The following is a 12,536-nucleotide window of genomic DNA, read 5'->3' as shown; positions in this document are numbered from 1 at the left end:
TACTGCTGGGCGCGCTCCTCTGGGGGGGAGAAACCAGACAGAAGAGGAGGTCAGGATAGTTCCACAAATCATGTCCCAACCCAGATTCGGCTCAAACAAGGGACTAAACACGTTTCGCAATTATGCCACAACGATGTGGAGCGCCCTACCCACAGCCGTAAAATAGTGTGAATATCTACCCTCCTTTAAAACCGTGCTAAAAAAAAAAAGCACCTACGGGAGGCCGCAATTCGAAACTGTGTTTCCAATGTGTATTGAGCCACTGTATTGTACCCGTTGTGCAATGTGTTAATAAAATGTTCAATCAATCAGTTCCGTCCTGGTAGAACACCTTCGTAGTTGAATCAGTGTTGGTTTTTCTCCCAACTCGGTTTGTTTGTGTGAAGACAGGTTTAGTAGTTTGGGACTCAAAGCGCGCACGAACACGAACACACACCAGTGCTTACATTTCTCCAGCTCTTGTGTTTTTGTAAAGTAGGCTTAAAGGTGCTATATATATATATATATACACACACATCCACAGAGATTTTAGAAAGGTGTGGAGTAAAAGTAAAAGTATTGCGCCCCCCCCCCCCCCCCCGCAAAAATGATTGATTCATGAATTTAGCATTTAAAAAATGTTTATGGGTCCAAAATAAATGTTGTTGTTTACATGTTGCGTGCATGTATCCACTCCCTAGTTCCCATGTAGAATACACCCGATTAGATACATGACATGCTAGTGCCACATGTAGTGGCTGAATGGCAGGTGGCACGGTGGTGTAGTGGTTAACACTGTTGCCTCACAGCTAGAAGGTCCAGGGTTCGATTCCCGCTTGGGGACCAGGTTGCCAGGTACCCAGGTGGGGTATCTCCCAGGCCTTTCTGTGTGGAGTTTGCATGTTCTCCCCCTCTGTGCTCGCAAGGGTTTCCCCTCCCGATAAGATAAACCCAATGGAAAAACATGCACACAACAGATCGCTTCCCTGACGAAGATGGACAGGAGCACTTGGATTGGTCCCCGGGGTGCGGCCCCTATCTGCTAACGACTTTTCTCGTGATTGGCGCTCAACCACCGGCGAGATAACCCTACTTTTTTCGTCATTGGCGCAGAATGAGTTAAGACATAATACCCGTAGCCTTATTCCAAAAACAAACTGGATTGGGCCCGAGCGTGTGAGTGTCAGGGACAGGTCGAGTGTCTTACCCACGAGAGTGCGGATGGGGTTGTCCTTCCTGGTGATGTCACAGACCAGGCCTTTCAGAGTGGCCTGCAGTGCTGGGCTCAGCGCTGGGTAGTTCCTCTCGGTAAGAGACTTGTTGAGCTCACAGCAGATCTGGGTATTGGCGCCATCTAGTGCCTCGTCTAGGTTAAAGTCCCTGCAGATTGAGAGGAGAGTTCTTGGTTTCAAGACGAGGTTGTGTGTGTTGGTGTGTTCCGATTGTTGAATGTGTACATTTAGCGTATGAGGAGGAAGCATGCACATATACAACAGGGTATGCATGAGCCTAAGTGTGTCTCAAAGCTCCTCTGTAATTTAAAAGATTAAAAAAAGAATATTCATAGAACAATCATTTGGACATTCTCAGTATTAGAATCATCATCTTAGGTCATTGGGAATCAAAAGATACATCTTTTTGAGACAGTGTGAACTACACATGTAAGCCTAGAAGATACCTCTTTGTATAGTAAATATATGTATTAGAAACTAAAGTTGTAGGCCCAGCACATGTAAACAATACGGGAAACTGTAAGCAAACAATCAAACTTGAGATGAATATTTTCATCTCAGGGCAGCTAGTTTATTCAGTTGTGAAAAATTTGATTGATTAATTCGAATGAATGATTTAGGACATATTTAAAAAAAAAAAAAAAAATGGAAATCGGTTTAAAAGGTTAACCCTTTACCATCACCGTGAACCTTCTGTCGTGTGGTAGTGAAGGGGTTAAATAAAGGGTTTGAGCTGAGGGGCTGTGCATCCCCTCCAGCAGCGCGCCGCCATCCTCTTGGGGCGCGCGGCCAGGCAGGGCAGCCCCTGGATGGGGCCTCCGACGCTGCTGTACACCATCAGCAGCTCCTCGTTCACCACCTGCAGCAGCTGCAGCCGCCTCTGGATCTCCCGCAAGAGCACCTCGTCCGTCATCAGGGTCTGCGGGGGGGGGGGAGGGGCGGAGCGGGGGGGGGGGGAAGGAGGGGCAGAAAAATGGGGGGGGGGGGGGGGGGGGGGAGCGGAGCGGGGGAGGGGAAGAAAAGGGGGGGGGGGGGGCGGAGAAGGAGGGGCAGAAAAGGGGGGGGTGGAGAAGGATGGGGAGGGGCGGGGGGGAGGAAAGGTGGAAAAGGAGGCGGAGGGGTGGAAAAGACAAGTTGTTTAGAAACCAAACTCTAATCCTAACCTTAACCGACTAGAGAGATGAAAATAATGTTGTTTTAACCGAATGCGGACACATTCTAGACACCACAGAGTGATAGGAATAATAATAAATTCCAATTCTCCTCTGTCCTGATTCTCCTAGACCTATCTGCAGCCTTCGACACAGTCAACCATCAGATCCTCCTCGCGGCCCTCGCAGGAATGGGAGTGGCTGGCTCTGCGCTGACATGGCTGACATCATACCTCAATGACTGGCTCAATTGGCAGAGTCAGCGGGTGGAAGTCGATGGGTGGTAATCTGGACGTTGTGGACAGCGACTCCTACAGGTCGGTTGGGGGACACCTGCACAGCAGAGACAGGAAATGGCGGGGGTAGTGTGAGCCTCCCACACGTTACACCTCGCCAATGAGTCCGCGCTGGCAGGTGAAAAGATGTGACAGGCTGCCTCCTCGTGTCCCTACGACCGACCTGTGGGGGGCATATGCGAGCAACGTTCAAGACAGGGGAGGGGAGAATTGGAAACAGCGAAATTGGGATGGGAGAAAAAAAAAGATATCCTGGAAGTCGTGGCTGTAGGCCCCCTGGTGGTCAGGTGGAAGGTAGCTGGATCCTGGTGGTCTTGGTCCACCGTCTTCCCTCAGGTCCACGTCCTGGATGCACACAAACAAACAAACACACACACAGAAGCCAGGTGAGTGAGCGACAGTGGGTCAGGAGGTAGATCCGGAGGTTCACGGTTCGATTCCTGCACCTCCCGGGCAGTGTGTCTAAGTGTCCTTGAGCAAGACACTTAACCCCTAACCCGATGAGCAGGTTGGCACCTTGCATGGTCGCCTCCGCCATCGGTGTGTGAATGTGTGAGTGAATGGGTAAAATGTGGGTAAAATGTGAGGAACAAATCGTAACGCACTTTGGATAAAAGCTGTTATATAAATGCAGCCATTTACCATTTTAGTAGACATGAAACAGGAAATGCCCTTTGAATGGTTAATAGGCTACATGTCATGCATATTAAAAGGAACACGCCAACATCATAGGAAATGCGCTTACCGTCTTCTCCAGAGTCAGACAAGAAGATAGATATACATTTCCTCTCTGTGCGTTCGGTAGAAAGCTATCCGGCTGCAAGCTAGCCTAGCTTAGCACAAATGAATGGAAGCGGATATGGACAAACTAGCCCAGCTGTTGGCCAAAACACCTCTCACTGAGTTTTATGCTAGGCTAATGGTCAGTATCTGCTTCTATTCATTTGTGCTAAGCTAGGCTAGCTTGCAGCCGGATAGCTTTTAACCCTTGTGCCTCCTTAGCAACTATTTCCTGTATTTAGCCTTTTTGTTGTGTGTGTGTGTGTGTGTACAACGGTGGCTGTGTTGATGATTATGTCATGAAATTGGGTCCGTTTGCTTATTTTGTATATATTTACAGAATTTGAGAAGATTATATTTTGAAAACTTCTACAAAAAAAAGTTACCAATATTAGAGGACAAAACGACCCCAGTGGTTTATTTCATGCATTAGGGGTTAGGGTTAATAAGGGGTTATAAACGGGAATATAAGGGGTTACAATTCTGAAATCTTTGGAATCTTTTGATAGATATGTTGAGTTATGTTCATAGTGGTATTCATAAAAAAATTATTGGAACGAAATATTACAAATGACGTTTGACCTTGAACGTGATGCAATCTTTTCATGCACTGATGTGCAGTTACCTAACAAGGCAGAAGGGTTAAATCAATTCAAGGGCGGCTAGGTGGCGCAGTGGGCAAGGCGCTCGCCACCAACGCCGGAGATGCTGTGTTCGAGCCCAGCTCTCGGCGTTGCTACCAGCTTGGCTGGTCGTTCATACTAGGGCTGGGCGATATATCGAGTATACTCGATGTATCGCGGCTTGTTCTACGTGAGATGTAGTAAATTACTATATCGTGAACATCGAGTATATGTTGTCACGTCGCGGCTGATATGAGACTTGCTTTAGTGCAGAGCGTTCCTCATTATAGACAGACCAGCGCGGACCTTAAATTACATGCAATTGTAATTTCATTACACAGACCAGCGCGGACCTTCAATGACATGCAATGGGCTAACGTTAGCTGCTAAGTTAAACCATAATAGGCTAAGCTAACTAGCATTAGCTCTTAGCTGCTAGCGTTAGCTCAAAGCGGACTCCACGACACTGCCTACGGCAGCTTATACGCTCAAAACGCAAACGTCTCTCTCTCTCTATTCAATGATTTAAAGTGGCCAAACGTTACAGTATAGATACTAACTGGATAGTTGATGATATAAACATTTCATTTCATTATCTGAAATATTCTAAAATCATTAAGTCTGCTATAAGCCATTATCCCTTTGTAAGGCTTTGTGTGTGATTATTATTTTCTCACAGTAGTGTGTATATATATGTGTGTGTGTTTGGCTAAAGTGGATAGAAAACACAGTACTGTGCAAAAGTCTTAGGCACCCAATAGTTTTTATATAAATTGTCTTAGATGTAAATATTTTTTTTATTATTGTGTCAGTAGACTACTCTTAGTACATTTTCATTTAATTATTTTTTAAAGCATCTTCATGGTTTAATAATGGAAACATATTTCGCAGGGACTTATTATAATCATCATATTGGCGTGACTGTATGCATCAAAGGGTTAAATCAAGCATTTTGAAGTACTTTAGAGGAAATGTCAAAATATCGCGATATATATATTGTGTATCGTGATATGGCCAAAAAAATATCGCAATATCATTTAGAGGCCATATCGCTATTAGGGGGTGGGAAGCTGGTGGGTGGGGATGGGACGTTGTGGACAGCGACTCCTACAGGTCGGTAAATAAAATGTCTTGAACATTTTTATCATGGATGAACAAAACGTTCAATGCGAATGGTTGATTTGAATTTCAAGGACTTTTTAAGCACCTCGTTAAAAATGGGCTGTTCCAAGGAATTCCAGGCCTTGACTTTTTTTTGTATCAAGCACTTTAAGCACTTCAAGGACCTTGTGCAAACCCTGCCTACCGTGCCTGCTGGCTGGGAAGACCGGGGCACATGACCACAGCACCATTCAAGACGGCACTAGTCAAACGGTTGGAACACGGCCTTTAGGAACGGCTTTTATGCAGGGTTTCTGCAGGGTCCTAAAGTCTTAAATTGAATCAGAATGTTAGACCTTAAAAAGTATTTAAAAAAGTCTTAAATATGATTCTGATATATATATATATATATATATATATATATATATACATACAGAACCTAGAGGTGTGAGAGCTCACCTTCACACTTGTGTTTCTTCAGATTGTTAGACCGGCTGAAGCTCTTCCCACACTGGAGACACTGGTGGGGCTTCTCTCCTGTGTGGATCCGGTGGTGGGCCTTGAGGTTAGACAACACACTGAAGCCCCTCCCACACTGCTCACACTGGTGGGGCTTCTCTCCTGTGTGGGTCCGGCGGTGTTTCTTCAGGTCAGGTAACAGACTGAAGCCCTTCCCACACTGCTCACACTGGTGGGGCTTCGCTCCTGTGTGGGTCAGCATGTGGACCTTCAGGTGACCTACCTGACTGAAGCCCCTCCCACACTGTTTACACTGGTGGGGCTTCTCTCCTGTGTGGGTCCTCCGGTGTTTCTTCAGGTCACCTGACTTACTGAAGCCCCTCCCACACTCTTCACACTGGTGGGGCTTCTCTCCACTGTGGGTCAGCTGGAACAGAAAACAAGGAGGGGTCAGATTAATAGGAGCAGAAAACAAGGAGGGGTCAGACTGCTTCTCCTCCAGGAGCCACTGCATGGCCTCCTCCAGGATCCACTGCAGTGTCTCCTTCTCCTCCCCCTTCTCCCCTTCCTTCTCCTCCTTATCCTCCTCCTTCTTCTCCTCCTTCTCCCCTTCCTTCTCCTCCTCCTCCTTCTCCTCCTTCTCCCCTTCCTCCTCCTCCTTCTCCTCCCCCAGGATCCACTGCAGGTCCTCCTCCTTCTCCTCCCCCGTCTCCTCCTTCTCCTCCCCCTTCTCCTCCAGGATCCACTGCATGGCCTCCTCCTCCAGGAGCCACTGCAGGGTCTCCTCCTTCTCCCCCAGGATCCACTGCAGGGTCTCCTCCTTCTCCTCCCCCTTCTCCTCCTTCTCCTCCTTCTCCCCTTCCTTCTCCTCCTCCTCCTTCTCCCCCAGGAGCCACTGCATGGCCTCCTCCTCTAGGAGCCACTGCAGGGTCTCCTTATCCTCCTTCTCCTCCCCCGTCTCCTCCCCCTTCTCCTCCAGGAGCCACTGCAGGATCCACTGCAGGTCGTCCTCCTTCTCCTCCCCCAGGATCCACTGCAGGTCGTCCTCCTTCTCCCCCAGGATCCACTGCAGGTCGTCTTCCTTCTCCTCCCCCAGGATCCACTGCAGCTCCTCCTCCTATGAACATACATTAGAACAGGTTAGTATAGTTAGATTCATACATTAGAACAGGTTAGAGTAGTTAGATTCATACATTAGAACAGGTTAGTGTAGTCAGATTCATACATTAGAACAGGTTAGAGTAGTCAGATTCCTTGGTGTGTTATTTGATGAAAAGTTTACCTGGAAACAGCATATTGATCAAGTAAAAAATAAATGTAAAAAGGTCAATAATCTGTTAAAATGTCTGTCAGGGAGAGATTGGGGAGCAAACAGCATCATTGTTTAATGTGTATCAGGCATTGATGAGGGCCTCTTTAGATGATGGATGTTTAGTGTGTCAGCAGCAGTAAGTCACCTGAACAAGTTGGATGTGCAGCAAACACAAGGACTTATCTATTTATTTAAGGCGAGACACTGCAGGTGAATAGGCAAATATACTTTTTTTGTTGATTTTGATATTGTTATATTTTGCTTCCTAAACTAGTGACAATAAAACGTCAATAACACACATTTAGTTGTTTATTTTACTTCATTTTGCCTTATTGCATCCATAAATGTGCACATATTTAATGGGGAAGTGCCTCATTTACATATATAAAAATAAATTTCAGAAAACTTGCAATATATTTTTTCTTAGTTTATATGTACATAACAAACTGGGAAAGTTTCATAGTGATATCTATTTAAATATGTTTTGCCTATTAGAGGGTACTACACTGTACTACACTGTTTGTAGCCTGTGTGTAGTTCTGTTCAGTTCAATAACATCATTATTATTATTCAGTTATCAGGCATGTGTTTAGGTTGTCTATTACTAATGGTTTGATTAGGTATTGTGTTTGTAAATATCTGTTTAAAATAAAAAGTATGGCATTTTACAATACAGAACTTTGAAGGCGTTTTCCCAAAAATGAGTTTTGAGAGTTTTTCCCTCATACTCTGAGCCAGAAATCTCCACTTCAGTAGCACTCACATACACCAAACAACAACTGTAGCGTGTGCTTGTTTATTACATAACCCCTTTCATGACTGTGATGCTTGAATACAGGGGCAGGGCTTGCATCACAGTCAGTCAATATTTCATATAATTTGTACAAGTAGTCTAAGAGGTACTAAGTACAACCATGGCAGTTTCATAAAGTGCTTATGGGAAAATCTTTTTTTATCCCACATCAAAGTTAGTCGAAAATGCTGATTCTGAGGACTTTGAAACTCAAATTACTCAAAAAGTACACAGTAAAAATATTTCATATAATTTGTACAAGTAGTCTAAGAGGTACTAAGTACAACCATGGCAGTTTCATAAACTGCTTATGGGAAAATCATTTTTTATCCAACATCAAAGTTAGTCGAAAATGCTGATTCTGAGGACATTAAAACTCTAATTACTCAAAAAGTACACAGTAAAAATATTTCATATAATTTGTACAGGTAGTCTAATAAGTACTAAGTACAACCATGGCAGTTTCATAAACTGCTTATGGGAAAATCTTTTTTTATCCAACATCAAAGTTAGTCGAAAATGCTGATTCTGAGGACTTTGAAACTCAAATTACTCAAAGTACACAGTAAAAATATTTCATATAATTTGTACAAGTAGTCTAAGAGGTACTAAGTACAACCATGGCAGTTTCATAAACTGCTTATGGGAAAATCTTTTTTTATCCAACATCAAAGTTAGTCGAAAATGCTGATTCTGAGGACTTTGAAACTCAAATTACTCAAAAAGTACACAGTAAAAGTAGTTAATATTATTTGTGCAAGTAGTCTTGAGAAGTATTAAGTACAAACATGGCAGTGTAATAAACTACTTATGAAATAATAGAAATTAACCACATGCCATCCTTTACTTTGAAATCCTCACCGGAAGTGTTCCTCTGTGGAATTGTCTGTAGCTTTAGTGGTCGAATATACTGCGCGTCCTATTGATTCGATGTTCAATAATACTGCATTGATTGATTGATTGATTGAAAACTTTATTAACAGATTGCAGAATGGGTACAATACAGTACAGCTCAATACACACAATTGTTAAGGGGATGCAGACCAGAGAAAGACTTTCGTCTTGTTTACATCAGGGTCCCCCATTTTCAATTTTCAATTTTCACATACGAAACGTCCTATTGATTCGACTAAACGTCCTATTGATTCGATGCGCATTCAATGTCATATTAAGTATTTCTGTAAGATCTACTTGTGAGACTGTGTTCAAAAGTCACGTCGGTTCATTACAACAGCGCCCCAGGGTTGTTTGAATGCATTACCGTAAACCTGGAACTAATTGCGCACTCGAAAAACAAGAGCGGCTGATTTGACCACGCAAAAGCAAAAGACGGCTCACTTGACCGCAGTATGAAAGGGGCTAGTTTATAGAGCTGGTGGTATGACTTGCTGGCTGAAATACGGACGAGAGGGAACTAGGTAGCGAAGCTATATTACTTTTAACATGTGCTTAAACCCAGTGTTCTCGACAACGGAGTATGGTCGCAGATCTGCTGCTACCTCTTAGCTGGTACTACTGGTTATCGCTGGCTCACGCGTGGGCTTCAGTCAGTGTCACGTGAACTACAATGCAGGTGTGTGGCGTCTTTTATTCCTCGTAGCTGCGTTGGTAACGGTTAGAAAATCAACTGAACTGATGACGTTAACTTTGTTTGCAAACGTTAACGGCCGTTAGCATAGTGACGTTAGCTCTTAGGCTAGCTCGTTATTAGCTATCTATAACATTAAACATTATCCAACATGTTTAAAATACCGCGACAGCCCTAAATTATAACGTATATTATATTTAGCTCCCAAATGTAAAATAAATGTAACTCACTTTTCCACAGATAAACGACATCTTGCTTGAGAAATAATCCAATCTGTTGTCAGTATGTTCAGTTCTCTTGGCAAAAGCTGGTGTAAATTCAGTTCCGTTAAGTTCTGAATACTAGATGAGTTAACGTTGACACTTTTATACCTGACACTTCGCAAAGCCACGCCCCTAAATTCCCGTCATATTCGATCACGTGACGTCATCCGTTACGTACAGCATTTTAAATTCATAGGAGGGCATCCGAACAGCCAATCACGACACGGCGTTCATGAAAATCCCCCTAACCTCGTTCACAGCTTTATCTCATCCGCGACGTCATCCCTTACGTAAAGCATTTTAAATTGGCATCCGAACAGCCAATCACGACACGGCGTTCATGAAAATTCCCCCAGAAACAATCTCGTTATCGTCGCCTCGCGATACAATTGCTGCAAGAAATCGGCTATTTCTGAATTAATAAAGCATCCTATATGACAAGCATGTTCTTGAATAATTTGTGTTTTTTAAACTCAATGCCTCTCTGTGGGGGGTGAGTGGGCTAATCAATTATATTGTGGTACAGGTATTATGCTAGCTAAACAAAACAGCGATAATGACACGTTTGAATGGTGTGAATTGAGTCATTGTTAGTATAAATAAGAATAATAAATTTTGTAATGTTGGGCAATAAGGCATAACGATAGAGCCTCTTGAGAGATATTTAGCTAAATAGCTCTAGAGAAATAATATAGATTTGGGGGGGGGGAGTAAGTTAATTCTACTTAAACTTAATGCAACATCTATAATAGTAAATATAGAGTTCTATTCTATTCCCTTTATTACCCTGCCCATACCTGTACCTCCCCTCCCCCATGCTGCTATGACGCCTGCATTTCTCCAAGGGGATCAATAAAGGAATATCTTAGCATGTCCATCAGAATATGCAGGTAAACTGGGGAAGTAAAAGTGTCAGTCAGCAGTGAAGTCAGACGAGGGAGACTTCTGCCCCCAGTTGTTTGAAAGCCTGTAATACTGGGTGCATGACTGGTGATACTCTAGTGAACCATAGAATGTAGCAGATGATCTTGTGGTCTTTAGTCCAAGTAGCCACAGTGGCTCAGGAGGTAGAGCAGTCGTCTGGTAGTCGGAAGGGTTACCGGTTTGATTCCCGCTCCTCCCAGGCAGCATGTCGAAGTGTCCCTTAGCAAGACACTTAACCCCTAACGGCTCCTGATGAGCAGGTTGGCACCTTGCGTGGTCGCCTCCGCCGTCGGTGTGTAAATGTGTGATTGAATGGGTGAATGTGAGGAACAGAAATTGTAAAGCGCGTTGGAGAAGAGATATATAAAATGTACCAGCAGCTCCTTACTATAATGTTCTGTGTCTGGTGTAGAACATGACATCAAATACAGTGTTCTGTGTCTGGTGTAGAACATGACATCAAATACAGTGTTCTGTGTCTGGTGTAGAACATGACATCAAATGCATCACATCAAACCCATTTTACAGCTTACGATCCCAGGACTATTTATATGCCTCAGTACCCAGAACCCGCACAGAGTTTGGGAAAAGGGCCTTCATGTTCTCTGCTCCCTCTGCCTGGAATGGACTTCAAAAAACTTTGAAACTGCAGGCCCTCACTACCATATCTGATTTTAAAGTTCAAATTAAGGGCATTTTAAAGAATGAGATAGGAGAATGTCGCTGCTTCACTGCATAATGTGCTGTTATATTTTATGTTTTTAACCTGACCTTCTCTCCCCAGCAACCTCCTGCAGGGCCTCACCTTCCATCCTCTTTCTACCTTTTTACCCTACCCTCCAATCTCCCCCAATCCCATTCAATCTGATTTGCTGCAGCTCAAATGTATCCCCTTGCCCCACTTTGCCTTTTATGTCTTTGTCTGTGTTTTGTGTATTTTTGTATGTTTGTTTTTTGTTTTTGCTGCCATTTTGGCCAGGTCTTGCTCGAAAAAGAGATCTTTGATCTTAAGTGACTACCTGGTAAAATAAAAGTTAAAAAAAAATACAGTGTTCTGTGTCTGGTGTAGAACATGACATCAAATACAGTGTTCTGTGTCTGGTGTAGAACATGACATCAAATACAATGTTCTGTGTCTGGTGTAGAACATGACATCAAATACAGTGTTCTGTATTGCTCCCGATGAGCAGGTTGGCACCTTGCACGGTCGCCTCCGCCGTCGGTGTGTGAATGTGTGAGTGAATGGGTCAAATGTGAGGAACAAATTGCAAAGCGCTTTGGATGAAAGCTCTATATAGAGATGGACAGGGGAGTAGAAGAGAAAGGATGGGAATATTGAGTGAGAGAGAGGCTGAAGAATAGGAGAGACCGATGGAGAGAGAGATAGAGAGACACTAGTGAGAAGAGAGATAGAGAGAGACTAGTGAGAAGAGAGATAGAGAGAGACTAGTGAGAAGAGAGATAGAGAGAGACTAGTGGGAAGAGAGAGATAGAGACACTAGTGAGAAGAGAGAGATAGAGAGAGACTGGTGAGAAGAGAGAGATAGAGACACTAGTGAGAAGAGAGATAGAGAGACTGGTGGGATGAGAGAGATAGAGAGAGACTAGTGAGAAGAGAGAGATAGAGAGACTGGTGGGATGAGAGAGATAGAGAGAGACTGGTGAGAAGAGAGAGATAGAGAGACTGGTGGGATGAGAGAGATAGAAAGAGACTAGTGAGAAGAGAGAGATAGAGAGACTGGTGGGATGAGAGAGATAGAGAGAGACTAGTGAGAAGAGAGAGATAGAGAGACTGGTGGGATGAGAGAGATAGAGAGAGACTGGTGAGAAGAGAGAGATAGAGAGACTGGTGGGATGAGAGAGATAGAGAGAGACTAGTGAGAAGAGAGAGATAGAGAGACTGGTGGGATGAGAGAGATAGAGAGAGACTAGTGAGAAGAGAGAGATAGAGAGACTGGTGGGATGAGAGAGATAGAGAGAGACTAGTGAGAAGAGAGAGATAGAGAGACTGGTGGGATGAGAGAGATAGAGAGAC

Source organism: Notolepis coatsorum, assembly GCF_963971535.1.
Source record: "Notolepis coatsorum genome assembly, chromosome: 11".
Classification (NCBI taxonomy): domain Eukaryota; kingdom Metazoa; phylum Chordata; class Actinopteri; order Aulopiformes; family Paralepididae; genus Notolepis; species Notolepis coatsorum.
This window is presented reverse-complemented; position numbering follows the sequence as displayed.